Raw genomic sequence first — 10,341 nt, forward strand, 5'->3', positions numbered from 1 at the left:
TCTTAGTAAGGAAAGAGGTTGTTCCGCAGTCATATGAAATGATAATGCCTCTTGGCCATATTTTTGACAGAACAGGAGATGCTTCAGTGTGTTCCAGAGAAAGCAGCAAAAAGGTGTCAGGAAAGGAGTCAAGCTCACTTACAGATGAACTAGTAGAACAGACGGTAGCATTGACTGATGCAGCTACCAAGGGAAGCCGAGCTCCTCTGCAAAGGCTAATTGAACAGTGCTAATATGTGCTGTATATACAATGCATGGTTTTATAATTTCGTATTTGTTTTCTGGATTTCTGTTCAATAGCTATAAATCATTTGTTCACTAGGGCATATGTTGGGAAAGTTTGGAAGGAAGGCAGTTTTTTATGTTCCTGCATAGAACTGTGGCTGGTTTGCCTTAGCCAGTATTGCTGGGCTCGACTGGTTTAGAGCACGCCGCTACATTGTACTAAGAAAATTGCTTTAAACTGAAGACTGCCTCTAGCTGACTCCATCACAATGAATTAAAATATAGCACTTGTTCTGACAGGTGCAGAATGTGCTCTTATGGGTGACTACCCTCAAAGCGAGAAGAAGCAATGAGCCTCTGGTTGCCATTCTGTGGCTTGGCGCACTGCTGGGTGGGAACCTCTGTACCTTGCGCTCAGCACACAGAGAGCAAATGCCTCCTCTATCATCGTCTCCAAGATTGGGCTTAAGTGCACTTAACGCGGAATTGGATTACGGCCAACTGCAGAGCATTGCTGCATACAGGTCATTTCTCGGAGGCAGATATGCAGATTGAAAGTCTCTGATTACTAAATGGATGCAAGAAGCAGCGCCGAGATGAGCCGTACCATTTTACAACCAATTTCAGATTCACGGCAAGTTTCCTGTAACGTGAAAGGAAATGAGTCCCCAGCAACTCACTGGCTGCCCATTTCACATAAGTTACTCTTGAACAGTTAGTAAATTGTGTCTGGAAATCAACATGTTATGGTTTCCAATTTTAAAAAGATTTAATAGCATATTTAAGTTATAATTAAAAGCTCCGTTTAGCACTCCAGGTTGTAAATCCTCCAGTTGCCAGCACTCAAACCAACAAAACCTCCTAACTCAGTATGCAGGGGGCAGCTCAAGTCTGTAATTACTATTATACACCAAGGGTTATTTTTAATTAACAAGAGCAAAGTGATTTGAAAGGAAAGAGGGCAGGCACTCATATTTAAACAAAAATAATCTAAAGGGAGTTTGGGCTCTGGGCGATCTCAGGGGAAGCATTTCTTTTTTTCATAAGAAAAACCAATAATGATAAAAGAAATAAAAAAGAAATTGAAATCTTTTTTTTTTTTTTTAAACATCCTGCTAAATTATAGCACTACTAAAGAGATGAGCTGAGACAGCTAGAAACTGTTGCATTTTATTGCTTTTCCTCTTCCAGAAGGCAAACCATCCCTGGCAGCTGGAGAAGGCAGCTGGTAAATTGGTCATTATGGCTGAGCCCAACTGGAAGGTGGGGCATGCCATCACTGGAGGAAGAAATATGGGTGCTGTTGGGCAGTCAGCAGCCACCCCATGTAGGCTGCTGAGGTCACTGGCCTCCATGACAGCAGAGGCTGTATGCTGCTGTCTAGTCATGAATCACAATATTACCCCAAGTTTCCACTGCCACCACAAGACACCCACTGGCAAGGCTATGGATGTCCTCTTGGGTGCTCGGTGGTGGCAGACAAGTACTATGTTTCTGGTTGGCTGCTGTTGCTTTTCACAGAAAAACAAGAGTTCATTTAGATCCACCTACCCCAGCTCTGGCCAGCCCTTGTTAACTAGGCCTATTCTCAAAATATACCAAGGAATTTTAGGGAAGCAATGAGTCTCATTGCAAGAATTGTTCCTGCTAAGCCGTGCAGCTCAAAGTCAAGCTCTGCACAGCCCAGATTTCAACTGAAATGGAAGTCGGCAGTGATGTATGATGTCATCGCAGGATACTAGAAGTCACCCTGCCTTGCCACACAGCAACAGAAGGGGTCAGAGCAGCGGCACAGCCCTCTTAAAGGAAATATTGATTGCAAGTAATGCTGCATAACCAGCAGGATGGTTTGTTGCACAGTGTTGCTCCTCTCCTGCTCATGCTCAGGAGACTAAAATGCTAGGCGCCTTGGCCAGTGTTGGGCTGCCCTTCCACAGATACTCATATATTTGCCTTTCAGTCCTAAACTAAGCTTTCGATGCAGTGTGACTTGGAAGGAGCTTGACTACTCCCCACTTGTGCAATCCCAGGCAGGCAGCAAGAACGGGAGAGATAGCAAGACTTTCTAGAGCACTATATATGACTGGTAAGCTGCATTCAACTTGATGGGTGATAAGTCCAAGTTATAGGCCAGCTACAGTTATAAGAAAGGAGAGGCCTGACAGCATCAGAGGAAATAAACAGCCCAGAGTAATCAAACTCATTATAAAAAAAAGTAGGGGAGTTCTGGTGGTCGTTACTCTGACTGAACTAATTAAAAACACAAATTAACCCAGCTTTACAGAACAATAAATGGTTATTAGTTTGCACATTTCTCTGTTGGTTGTACTCTGATGCCTTGGGTGCTTTTAGAAAGCTATAAATTTATTAGATTCTAATAAAATGTTTATTCCTAAGTAGGCTTATTCCTTAAAAAGACAGCACAGTAGGGCCAATGCCAGCCCCATGGTTATAGATCAATATGAATCTCATTAGCACAAGGGAAATGGTTTCAGAGAAACATTCACAAAGGCTGTTGATTGTGTTTGTCAATGAATACAAGAAACAGCGGATCAATGCCAGTATGGACTCCGTCATCGTCCTTCTTGCCACCACCTCCTCCCTCCCTTCCTCCCAGCCACTTCCACTCACTGATTGTCTCCCTTCCCATGGAACAGTGACTGCTGATGCACCTGCTTCTCCTGCACACCACTATTCCAGCTGCTGCCCACCACCACCACCCAATGGTGAGGGTAAAGATAGGTGAAGAACCACTGGCAAAGGAGGAAAGTAGAAGGAGCAGTAGCCATCACTGCTACCTACTTATTCAACCACTTTCTGTCTCACTAGCACCAGATTCTATATCCCATCTCCTACTTCTGCTCCAACAGCTTCCTCTTCGTGTCACAGCAGCAATTGAGGAATGGATGGAGGTGCCACCATCACCATTGCATAGCGGTCGCTACTAGTGCTTTCCCTTTGGCAGACCCAGAGGACGAGGGCAAATGTGCAGGGAAGTGATGGCAAAAGGCTGTAGCAGCAGAAGGCTTTCGCTGATCAGAGTGAGCCCCCTGTCAGGGCATGGGCTCCAGAAGGTACACAACCATGCCAACAAATTTATAAAATTATAAGTACCATATAAGTACCATATAAGTACCATATAAGTACAGGAGAGGAAACTGAGCGCTTTCCACATGCGCTGCCTCCGACGCATCCTCGGCATCACCTGGCAGGACAAAATTCCAAACAACACAGTCATGGAATGTGCTGGAATCCCTAGCATGTATTCACTGCTGAAACAGAGACGCCTGCGTTGGCTTGGTCATGTCGTGAGAATGGATGATGGCCGGATCCCAAAGGATCTCCTCTATGGAGAACTCGTGCAAGGAAAGCGCCCTACAGGTAGACCACAGCTGCGATACAAGGACATCTGCAAGAGGGATCTGAAGGCCTTAGGGATGGACCTCAACAAGTGGGAAACCCTGGCCTCTGAGCGGCCCGCTTGGAGGCAGGCTGTGCAGCATGGCCTTTCCCAGTTTGAAGAGACACTTTGCCAACAGTCTGAGGCTAAGAGGCAAAGAAGGATGGCCCATAGCCAGGGAGACAGACCAGGGACAGACTGCACTTGCTCCCGGTGTGGAAGGGATTGTCACTCCCGGATTGGCCTTTTCAGCCACACTAGACGCTGTGCCAGAACCACCTTTCAGAGCGCGATACCATAGTCTTTCAAGACTGAAGGTTGCCAATACAAAAAGTACCATAACTATCATTATGAGCACAATGTACAGCTCAATCTTACACATGTTTATTTGGAAGTAAGTACCACTGAATTGCATGGGACTAACTTGCAAGTAAGTGTGGAGAGGACTGCAGTGCAAGAGTGAGAAATCCATACATGGTGCTAAGAATGTTGTTAGTCCTCCCTCTTGTAAAAACATAGTAGCTGTGGGGAGGCCCATTAGGATTGGGACCACCACAGCACATGGAGAGCCCATATTTAATGCCTTCCCTTTCCACTGCCATTCCAGAAGTACATATTCAACCCCTCCAATTGTTGATAGCCAAATATCTCTCATGCATTCCTAGCACTAACCATGGCACTAAGCCCCAGTCCTGATCCTGAACAGAACCCCATGGCTGCAAAAGACAGCAACTCCAAAAATATGTACAATCCGACGTGTAGTTTGATTTTAGGAATCTCTGACTTTTCAAGGCAAAGGGAGGTTTCTTTTTTAACAGGCTCTTAACAGTGAGTGATATATATGAAAACTAATATGGTAATTTCATGCTAAACAGATCAACCAACGGGTCTTTAAAAATTTTTTGTCGTTTTCCCCACCATATCTAGTGAGTGCTGTTCTGCAAATGCTCCTGGTTCCTCTCCATGCATCAGCACCGCCTCTGATATATCACTGCACAATGCAAACTAATCGGTCCTTTGTGTTATAAAGCTTCAGTAATGGAGAATTTCTGATATTCCTGTTCTTTAAAACTTCCACAAAAAGCCTTTTCCTGTACTTTAGTCCATTCCTGCCTGACTCCCTTACGGATTAGTTCTCTCAAAGCTTCACACATCTCCATTAGTGAATGCAAAAATGTTGACAGCCACATCACAATTCTCAGTGAATCTCTAAGCATTTTATTTGTGTGAGGCAGCCGCTCAGGAAGCACCAGCCCCTCTATGGGGCCAACTTGCCCCAAGCGGTTGCCTCTGGTAGCAGATTTGTGGATGGCATCCATCTCTGTTCACCTACTTGCCACCACTGTTTCTTCTTCTCCTTCCACACATGGTTGGCAACCTTCAGTCTTGAAAGACCATGGTATAAGCCTACAGCACCTGGTATTCCCATGAGGTCTCCCATCCAAGTACTAACCAGGCCTGACCCTGCTTAGCTTCTGAGATCAGACGAGATCGGGCAAGTGCAGAGTAACAGTTGCTGCAACCTAGGTTGAAAAAAGAAGAGGGGGCAGAAAGAAGGAGAGTGCTGAGCTAGAATATTGGAAGTTGGAAGCAACAGAGACTGGCACATCATTGGGTGTGGAGGCGGGACTTGGCAGGCTGCCTCAGGTGTCAGGATGTCTTGGGCTGGTCATGCTCCTAGGACTCCAACGCCTGCTATCACCTCATTCAGCCACAAACATTCTTGAATGATGTTTTTGTATTTTTGCTGATCATACTGAAGCAAAATTTCAAACCATTCTCACTTTCTAGTGCCAATTTTTCTGAGCATGGCTAAAGCTCCTCCAGGACACAGATGATGCTATGCTGAGAAACCTTAAATTGCTATGCTAGTCTGTAATCCTCTGTGCTCTTAACTGGGACTAAGGTTGCAAGCCTAACCACACTTTCCTGAGAGTAAGCTCCATTGAACAAAATAGGACTCACTTCTAAGTAGACCCAGTTAGGATTGTGCTCTAAGTCCCATAGAACTAAGTGGGATTTATTGCTCAGAAGGTTGTGTTGCATGATTAGATATTATACCTTACTTCTGGGTAAATATGCACAAGATCAGACCTCATGGCCCCAATCTACCCCTGCTAATTGGGTAAGAGGCACTTTTTCAAGTGGGTGCTCCTCTTTTTAGCAGGGGGAGAGTAACTGGCCCACCTCACCCCAGCACTGTCTGTTCTAGTGGCTTCTGCTGGTATTCATTTGCATCTTTTTAGATTGTGAGCCCTTTTGGGACAGGGAGCCATTTAGTTATTTGTTTTTTTCTCTGTAAACCGCTTTGTGAACTTTTAGTTGAAAAGCGGTATATAAATACTGTTGATTGTTGTTGATTGATTGATCTACCAAAATACACAAGAAGCACTTATAAATGCAGCTCATCTGAGAGAAGGAAAACTCCGATCCCAAACCTCCACTGCCTTGTGGCTACATCCAGTTATGGAAAAGGCTTCGGAGTCAACCTCGAGGCAAAATCCGGAGCCAGAGTCCCTGAGGCAGTTCATGGCTGAACACAGTCACGTTCTGGCAACTCCTGCGACGCCGCTGGAACCAACCGTATTGGCCTCTGCCTTTCCATTGGACCATTTCAGTGACGTGGAGAGGGGGGATTTGCTGCATGGGTAACAGCCTATCCTCCATACCTGCTTTACCCAGGCTTCACGCACTGGAGAGTACACTCTGTTCCAGAACTACCATTCAGAGTGTGACACCATAGTCTTCCAAGACTGAAGGATGCCAACTATCCACTTGTCAAGAAGGTTGATTAAGGGCGCAATCCTAGCCCCTTATGTCAGTGCTTTCCAGCACTGACATAAGGGCAATGCAGCTCTGAGGTAAGGGAACAAACCTTCCCTTACTTTGAGGAGGTCTCTGTGAGTGACACCCAACTGCAGGATGCAGCACATGTCCCATTGGCACAGCTAAGCCAGTGCTGGAAAGCAATGACATAAGGGGTTAGGATTGCGCCCTAACTCTGATAGCACCAGACAGGGGACAGGAGAAGAGGAGAATCTCTCTTTTCAAAATATGACTGGATCGCAATGATGAATCAGGGCCCAGTCCTATCCAATTTTCCAGTACTGGTGCAATTGTGCCACTGGGATGTTCTCTGCATTTGGCGGTGGAGCGGCAATCACTGGGGCCTCCTTAAGGTATGGGAACATCTGTTCCCTTTCCACAGGGCTGTATTGTGGCTACACCAGAGCTGGCAAGTTGGATAGGACTGGGGCCTCAGTTAGTTGGTCAGAGTCAGGCTCAAGAACATTCTCTGGCTTACTCTTATATGGCCTTTGTCCCCCAGTCCACCTCATAGGACAAGTCATGGTCACCTGGGCATCTTTGCCTACCTTCTGATTCTGATCAGCTGGACAGGATGTTCAGTCTAGACACATGCCAACTCCAGCAGGAGGGATGCAATAATTGACAGCTTCTGGGTAGAAGCACTTACAGCCAAATCCTGAGCTGTCTGGCTTGCAGGGTTGCAGTGGCATTGAAAATGGCTGCCGCTGCATCCTGCACGCTCAGTGGGCAGCGCCGGCGGCTCCTCAGGAGAAGTGCTGGGGCACCGGCGCTCCACCAGTGCCAAAGGCTGCAAATGTCCTTATGGCACGATTGCGACAGTGTGCCCTAGTAGTGAGCCGGCATGTACTGCATAAGATTGGGTCCTGAATCTCTAAACAACTGACCATGTGCTAGTGGCAGTGATTCTAACCCTTTTTGAGAAATAGAAGGGGGAAATCCAAGGATGATCTGCAGTTTTCTCCATCTGTGTTTCCCCCCCCTCCCGGATTTGGGGGTTCCAGTTTACCTGATCTTGTTTCCTGAATGACACTGACACTTTGGTGACTTGCCATTCTTCCTCATTTGATTTGCAGATTTGCTTAGACCGCTAAGCATGCACAGTTTGCAAAATTTAGGTTCGTGTCTTTTGTTGGGGGCGGGGTTAATTTACTGATGGGCTCTGCTAAGCAGTTTAATTTAATTAAATGGCCATGCAAAAAGGAATCTTGATGTGCAGATGTACAGAAATTCATCAGTAACTTATAACAACAACAAAAGCACACATTGAAAATGGCAAGAAACAAGCACCACTTTTAATACTAACATTAGAAAATTTTCAAATTGAACTACAGTAGAAGACACATGAAGCAGATAATTGGGCAGGATGAGCCCAGAGAACAATACTGGAATCTGATGTAGAAATTTCCTCATCCTTAGTTTTATACTGACCTATGCAGGACAAAGCTTGCCTTCCTTTTCTTTTTGTTTAATGCTAAGAAATGTCAAACAGTGCATAGACTTCATAGAATAAGAGCACTACTGTTGGAAGAAATCACAGGTCATCCAAGCTCAACCCTTTGTGACAAGGCAGCACTGTGCATCTGTTAGTGAGCCACTGGTGCAATCTGAAACAAAGTGTGCTATAAGCGCAGAGGAGGTGCACTTCAGAAAGGTAACTTCAGGGCAAATGCTTCCAGATTTCTCTGGCAAAAAAGTCAAGCTACATGCTGCTGAAGAATAAAAATAAACCAAAGACCTGTCTTTCATGAACATATTGACATTCCAGAGTGAAAATATAGCCTCTTGGTGTAAGGGGAAAAATTCCTTCTCTACAGGTTGAGCCTACTTATCCACAGATTTTTGATCTGCGGAATTGGCTCATCAGAGGTTCTTTGGACCCTTGTTGAGTCAGATTCAGCCCAACCGGAAGCCTCTGGAGGTGACCAGAGCTGTGCTCCAGTTGTGTCTAGAGGCCCTTCTGAGGCCTGTGGAGGCGGCATGAAGCCTCCACAGGCTTCAGAATGGCCTCCGGAGGTCCTAGAAGGGTACTTCCAGTGATTTGATATAACATGGAATTCGGTATCCACGAGGGGGGCCAGGAACAGAACCCTTGCAGAAAACGAGAGTTCACCTGTATTCCTAAAATAGAACCTTGGGGACATTTGCCAAAGGAACATCCTTCCACCCTTCTAAAAAAGCCCACATTGGTCAGGGACATTGATCTTAAAATCAATTCCATCTTGATCTGGGGAGCATTCCGTTTTCTACATTCTACAAATAATTCATTCTGTTTATACATGAAATGTCCTTCCCAATCCTGGGTGCATTCAACTGAAACAGCAAGTGCTCCATTCCATCTTTGAATATCACTCTTATCTTCTCCTACATGCGTTGTCATGTGTATCTTTAAAATCTTAATTGAAAGAAATTGTGGAAGCTGGCAGAATGCACTCATCTGTGTTCAGGCTTGAGGGAGCCGCACTCCCAGTAGTCATGAGCTGCCAAGGGAGCAGGCAGTGTTTAACCAGTTTTCATAGCACAGCACAGCATTGTCTTGCATTTTTTATCCAAGATTTGCCACTTTTCAAAGCTGACTGATTTCATATGCAAAACTCACTAAACTGGATGTTTTAAAAGTGCTCCTCTGGAATACTAAGCAACTAGTATACAGAGCAAGCAGCTCTTATGTGCCGGCTTATTTCAGCAGTCTCTGTGTATCTTGGGAAGATGTTCCCAGAATCAACCCTTGGAGACAGCAGCTTAGTGAGTCATTGCTTGAGTGGTCTAAATAAAACAAAAGATACAGTGAAAAGTCATGTTTATGATAGATTAGGCGAAAGTCTGTCTCTTCTATAGGCATTACTTAGGCCTTAAACAGGCAGGGCTTTGGAGCAGAGGATTCCACTACAGATGCCATGCTCCAGAGAAGTGTCAAATCAAGTAGCAGATTGCATGGGGTTACTAAATATATGTGATGCAAAAAGAGGACTTAAACACAATATCTAAATGAAAACTCCAATCGGCCCAGGAAAAGGACAGCATCAATGAGTCTCTGTATTTTAATCTGTTATGAAGAAAAGAAAGAAAAGGAGCAGCGCAATCCTAACTTGTGCTGAAACAGGCAGGCCAGCAGGCCTGCGCTGTATCCAGCACAAGTTTTGGGCTGTCTGAAGCTTGACCCAAGGCAAGTGGAATCTTTTCCCATTACCCCAAGGAGAGCCACAGCAGCCCCAATGGGGCTACTCAGTTCTGTGCTACTGAAATTGGTGGCGCAAATCCAAGCAGACCGGGACTGCCCTGGGTTGCATAAATGCCAGATCCTGGTCTCGCCTCCTGTCCCCCCCCCCCAGAAATACACATTGCCCGTCCTCCTTGTCCTGAAACACCTCTCTCCTGTCTCCTCCCCACCCACCCCATGCCCCCCCAGACCCTTGTGCTGGCCAAGCTCAGCCAACGCAAGCATTCCCTGTCCCCGGGGCCCACGTCGGGGCCCATCTCCCCAGAGTGTGGCACAAAAGTGCTGTATAACACTTTTGTGACATCCTTTGGCAGGCGCAAGGGACTTGCGCTGGCTGAAAAGGCGCACAGGATTGCGCCTTAAGAGAGAGAGAAGGTTAAACTGAAAGTTACCAGACCATTGAAAAGCAGCGCAAGTTGTTTTTTGTCGCTTCCATATTTTCAAAAAAGTGTGCCTACTCAAAATGGGCTGAAAGACATGGAAAATTTATTAAAGAATGCCCACTTTTTTTTATCATGGCCATATTGTATGTCTTCTTCATTAAACTCCTGCCATTGTACATCTTAATTTCAAATGATATACACATTCAGAACCCTCTGCTTTCCATTCAGGTGTGGACATTCACTGTTTGCTGTATGCAAGCACTTCCAGCAATTTACTGCAATCTGGA

General features: G+C 45.6%; 1 pseudogene; it reads right to left on the reverse strand.

Annotated features, from left to right (window-relative positions):
* Positions 1-5,029: 5,029 nt before the first annotated feature.
* Positions 5,030-5,149, reverse strand: LOC136638202 (5S ribosomal RNA; annotated as a pseudogene).
* Positions 5,150-10,341: the final 5,192 nt, after the last annotated feature.

This window comes from Tiliqua scincoides, chromosome 1 (genome assembly GCF_035046505.1).
Source record: "Tiliqua scincoides isolate rTilSci1 chromosome 1, rTilSci1.hap2, whole genome shotgun sequence".
Lineage (NCBI taxonomy): Eukaryota > Metazoa > Chordata > Lepidosauria > Squamata > Scincidae > Tiliqua > Tiliqua scincoides.